We start from the raw sequence: 6,170 nt of genomic DNA, 5'->3' as shown, positions 1-6,170 counted from the left end.
AGGCTACTATTGACCAGCAGACCCTTAGAAGGAAGACCATCTGCTTTGGACAGGGGCTGACCATGAGTAACTGAAACCGTGGAAAGCAAAACCACAGAAAAGCAGAGGCAAGCGCCTTACCTGATAAGGTAGCCTGCACAGGTGGTCCTTGATGTGAGCCAGGAGTCGTGCTAAGCACTTCTCATGTTTTGTCTTATCTCACCCTCAGGACAACCACAAGTTAGGTACTGTAGTAGTCTGAAAGACGTTTACAAATTCTTTGAATCTCCCTTCAAACAGCAGAGCCTTACCCCTTCCCTTGAGCATGGGCCGAACTTAGGGCTCCCTTCCAAAGAACGGGTGTGACCTCCAAGGCTGAAAGACAAGGTATTGGGGTTTCCTCCTGGCCTGCTTTGTGGATCACGTGTGTAGGACACCCCAGCCAACTGATTGTTGTGGTTGTGCACACATATGTGCGTGTGCACACACACATTCATTGCCCCACAGAAATGGCAAGGTCAAAAATCACATGTCTCCAAAATGATGCATTAGAGATCGTGTTCATTGTCTCCTCCTTTTGGAATAAACTGTAGATCACTGACTTGTTCCTTTGTTACAGGCGGCGCATTGGCCCCAGGCAAAGCGAGACGTCCCTGGAGAATTAGCCAAGTGGAAGGAGGCCTGGACTCATGGCACCTGGGGGACTGATTGGCCTTGCCGCCCAGAGCTCTGGGCCTGCACTTACTCTCCAGTGTGTGCTGCAAGCTCCTGCAGGCTGAGATCACGTCAACCTCAAGCTCCACGGTGCCTGGGCCCCCAGTCTGAGGTTGTAGTATGTGGTTGTTTGGTAAATGAGCCAGGGGCTCCTCGAGATAGATGGCCTCGGGGACACCATGACCAAGCCTCATTCCCTCACATGGCCCCTGCAGCCCCTCTGTGTGCATTCTTTACCAGCAAGAGGCTGCTCTCTGTGAACTGCACAGGATGGAGGAAGAACAAGCTTAGAGTCTTATCCCCCCACCGGGTCTCCTTGAATAAGCTGAACACTACCACCACCCTCCACCAAGATGAGTTACATCCGAGCCCCTGGCACCCAGGTAAGTGAATGTTCTCTTACATGGAACAAAGGACTTTGCCAATGTCATTAAATTACGGATCTTTCGATAGGGAGATGATCATGATTATAAAGGTGGACCCTAAATCCATCACATGTGTCCTCCTAAGAGGGAGGAAGAGGAGGAGGCCGCAGGGACTGAGGCTGGAGTGATACAACCTCAAGCCAAAGCTTGTCAGCAGCCACCTCCATATACAAGAGGCAAGCAATGACTCCTCCTGTAGAGCTTCCAGAAGGAGCATGGCCCTGACAATACCTTGATTTTGGCCTAGTGAGACTGATTTCAAACTCTTGGACTCCAGAAATGTGAAAAGATACATGTTTTAAGCCATCAAGCCTGCGGGAATCCTCCATTGCCGCCACAGGAAATGAACAGTCTTCTTTTGCCCTTGATCTTTCAGGCTCAGGGGTGGTGATGTCTCTCTGCAGCTGCCAGATGCCCGTGTCCACTGTCCTTGTTTAGTTCCAAGTCCTGGTTACTTTTTCTTCCATTAAACTGCTCGCGTGTACCATCAGTTTCCTTCTGTGTCTCTGCCTGGAGGTGGGGCAAAGAGAGTAAGGAACCAGACAAGAAGAGGGCCCTGAAAATCTCTCCTTTGCCAGCAGACCCACGTTTGTTTCTGGATCTTCTTGAGCAGTGATAGGGCCATCAGCCCTCAGAACTGTGAGTCCACATTTCTAGCCCCAGAATGATCTGCTCAGAACTGCCTTTCTGGGAGGCCTGGGTGATGACATGTTCTCTTGTCCCTGGGCCCTGAACCTGGGTCCTTTCTTGCTGGTCCCGGACCGAGGTGGCTCAGGCACCTGGAAGCCCATCTGAAGCAGAGGCTGTGACCAGCACAGTGTCTAGAGTACAGGTCCCATCCCACTGCACCGTTGTTCCTATTGGTCCCCTTTCCCTCCTCTCTCCACACCTCTCCACAGGGACAGATCAAGAGAGAGAAACCTGTCTATTTTTCCTGGGAACCCCTCTCTACCAGTAGCTGGAAAGATACAGCACCACTGAAATTTAATAATTGCAGCTTACAGGGAGAGAAGTTAATGGATTTTTGTTTTTTTCTTTTTCCCTCAACATTCGTTCTGCCCTATTTCTGAAACCTTTAGCAACTTCCCACACTCTCAGCACTTGTAGACTACAAAATGCAAGATCGGGGAGCAAAGTAATTATGCGTGCTTTAGCAGTGTGAACTGTTAAAACTCAGATCACACCTGTTTGCTGGGTTGTGATCTGAGTTTTATAGGATGTTTTTGTAGTATAGCCACAAGTTTTGCAGGCAGGCAGTTTGATTCCTAACACCTTTGCATGAAGAGCCAGCTGAACCCCGAGCTGTGTTCCTGCAAGGACTTGGATGGAGGTGGTGGCCTGGTCACCCCACGCAGGCATGGAGGATCTCCCCTCCCAGAATGCAGTTCAGATGTCAAGACTGATGACTGCACACAGGCACCAAGATAGTATGAAAGGGTTTTTTGTTTTTTCTCCCCATGGAATGAGACTTTCTGGGGAGATTACAGCAAGAAAATAGCAGGGGGTGGGTTCCTAGCATGGACGGGGATGAGAGTTCCCACATGTAAGCCAGGGATTGTGTGGTATGACCACCCTCCACTCAGGATGCCAAAGGAAGAAGCACCAGGACTTGCCCAGATATCAGGCAGAAGGGGGCGAGTGGGGGTAGCTTGAAATGTGTGAATAGTCAGCAATGAAAAATAGACTCTTAATTACAAGTAGTTTCTACATGAAGGGTCAAGAACCTTGTGGCAAAGAGTTCATGCTATGGAAGTGAGGGTGGATCTGTATCAGATGCTAAGGATAGAGGATCAAGAGCTGAATAAAGAATGATTTTGAGTGCCACATGATGTCTGGTATTTATACTGTCCTCTTTTTCAGCTGCATGAATTGTAGAGAGAAAACAGTAATAAAGATCAAGTAAAATTTTTCAAAGACCTCTTCCTCCAAAAATCTACTGCCTAGAAGGCAAAGGGGGTGTCCCTGCTTGTAGCACATGCTACAAAGGATCAAGAGTGGGGATGAACAGGCAGTTTCTGGGGTGGAAGGAGAAGCTGGATGGAGAAGTCTTCTCCTTTCTTGACCTAGACCTGGAAGCCTGGTTACTTTTTTTTGTTCAGGAGGCAGTAACAAAGCTCTGCCTGGGTTGGGAGAAGAGCCTTTCTGGAAGAATGTTTAGGAAATATTGCTATGGCTATTTTTGGAAAAGAGTTTCCCACCAAGGAAAGATCTGAGAGATGGAGCTTCCAAGCAGAAGCCACAGAGTCACTTTGTGTATTCACTCAAAGTTTGTATTCAAAGTTTGTATTTGAGTGAATACACTCTCCCAAAGTCACTTTGAGTATTCACTTAAAGTTTGTATTCCTCAAAGTTTGTATTTCTAGCAACTAAATTATAAATTTAAAATTCTATGGTAATGGGATTTGGGAGGCTACTTTTGAATTTTTACATTTTTGAATGTTATTTTTTCATTTTGCCAATCTCTAGATACTGTTGCCATTCTATTGATGTCATAAATGACACTGTAGCTCTAAGTTTGTTTTTCTAGCAATTCGTAGCAAAAACTTTGCTATTTCATGTTGAAGAGGCCACTTTAGGGACTATTTTAGAGTGTACTTCCTAGATCAGCAGCTTGTTGGAAACTCAGACCTTTCCCCTGACCTTCTGAAGAGCAGTAACAGGATCCTCAGTGATGCATAGGTACTTCAAAGTCTGAGAAGCACCACCCTAGATTGTGTCTTAGCAAAAAATGATCCGTGTCTATCAGATGCCGAGTACTAATCCTACACTGAAGTTTTTGGTCTCCGAGTCTAGTCTTTTTTGCACAACTGATTAGAAGATGAAACTACCTTATGATCTTTAGTCCCCCAAATTGATTTTTTTTCCAACGTTTTTGTATTCTAGAAAAATGAAAATTGCCTAGCTGAAATTTTACAGTACTCTTAAAAAATATTAGAATTCATGAATCCCAATGTTTCCACTTTTGTCATGGCTTATTTCTTTTCCTGCTTTACCCAACTGTATATTTTATTTATATAATTATATATTATTTATTTATTTATTTTTGTAAAATGGACGAATTGAGTTTTCAACAAATTGGTCATGCATTGATTTCTAATTCATTTATGACAAATTGAGTTAGAATGAATTGGGTCTGATTCCACAGGAGGAAAGCTCTAGTGAAAGGTGGTGAGAAGTGGCTCAGGCATCCAAAAGAATCAGGTTTAGGGAGCCTGATGGTATCCATTTGATAATGCTGTAGCTCTCTGTATATAGTATAGACAAGCTAAAACCTGAAAACCTGAAGTTCTACAGATGGTCAGGGTATTTAATTTCAGGTCTAAATGGTAATGCTACTTTTCATTGCTTCATGATCATTACAGTATAGGCACTCATTTTGAAAGATCATTTGCTTTTATTATTATTATCAACTGAGGGTATACTGGCAGTCCTGTTACGCCAGCGCAATGAAGTTTGCCTTGATGATGTGATTTAACTTTTCAAAAGCTTTTGACAAGGAGCTTCATCAAAGTTTTTTAAAGTTTGTTTATTTGAGAGAGAGAACAAGAGAGGGGAGAAGCAGAGGGAGAAGGAGAAGCAGACTCACCGCTAAGCAGGAAGACTGACATGGGGATAGAGCATGTTATATTATAGTAGGTGTTTGTGGCATATAATCAAGAAAAAAAAGACTAAGAAACCACTTTAATTTCTCTCAGTTCTTAAAATAGGGGTGGGGGGAAGAATGTACATGGCTAGGGGACATGTCAGGTGATGAACACTTTCACTCTCCACCATGTAGCATTAGATTGATTGTGTCTGAGCAGCAGCAGCAGTTGCCAATCTGCCCACCTGGGGAACTTGGAATGTATTCTGGGACAACTAATAGAGATGTTGTTTTTTTTGAGCTACTCAAAAAGATACAGAAATATCAAGGTCATGTTAACTTCAGGAGGCTCCTTGCTTCTCTATTCTCCAGGCCTGTATTATCTGGGAGTGATTATTAGCACATTTACAAACTGAGCAGATGGAGGACAGGCAAGCACAGGGAAGGCAGAAAAGAATTAAGTTTGGTAGTGATCACATACCCTTGGTGCTTTGGATCTGATCTGACAAAATCTATGAAGAGATCAAATTAGTGGAACAAAGTGGGATCCTTCTGGGTTAATGACAAATTTCTACATAAATTCTACTCCTTCATTTAGTAACCAGTGGCACAAGGACAGGAGTCTCCCATTCCACACGGCCTCTAGTGTTTCATTGTGGGATCTCCTCTGGAAATGAGAAGACCCTTCACACAAGTCCAGAAACTTCATTGCTGTGGGAGGGCCTTGCCCTGTATCCTGAGATCTCTCCTTTCTGCCGGTTTCCACATCTCTACAGTGGGAGCACTGTAATTCCTCCATAATGGAAGCCTTGAGAAATTAATACCAAGATGACATTCCTTTACAGTGGTTTCAACTTACAACGGAGAAAGGTCCTGAGATTTGAAATAGCTGCTTTACTTCCTGAATTTGATCTGTTTCTGTCTGGCACCTTCAGTTAAGGAGGGGACAAGATTCCAGTGTAGGTTGCTAGCATTTAGGTAAGCCAAAGACTGCACTGATTATTTTCACTTGTGAAAATCTGCAGCACCCCCTCCTCAAAAACCTCCCCTGTAGAAGAGTCTAGAACATTTCTGTACTACCTTCTGTTCTCAGAGATCTCCATTCTCAAGGCCAGGCTGGGAAATTGTCAGTTGCTCTGAAAAGAGCTGTCTGATAATTAGACTAGATCGCGAAGGAAACATAGGGGCCTTTCTCTTCCGTGCTTGGCCCATACAGATTTTTGGCTTGCATGCTATCCTGACCAGGTTGGCCACCACTGGCCATACAGGCTGTGGGCTGCACACTGCCACGGGCATCGTTAACCCTGTCATCTGCATTTGATAAGCAAATAAAATGATCTTTAAAAAGCTGTTGAATTTCTGTACTTCAGTGAGGAAATAAATTAATCCTACCTCCCAGAGCTTGTGAGAACCCAACTTACAAAACAAGATGGTAGTCAAAATTATGTGTACAACAGCTAATCTCTGAG

The sequence above is a fragment of the Nyctereutes procyonoides genome, unplaced genomic scaffold (assembly GCF_905146905.1).
Source record: "Nyctereutes procyonoides isolate TBG_1078 unplaced genomic scaffold, NYPRO_anot_genome, whole genome shotgun sequence".
Classification (NCBI taxonomy): domain Eukaryota; kingdom Metazoa; phylum Chordata; class Mammalia; order Carnivora; family Canidae; genus Nyctereutes; species Nyctereutes procyonoides.
The sequence above is the reverse complement of the archived record's forward strand: the minus strand, read 5'-3'. Positions refer to the sequence as shown.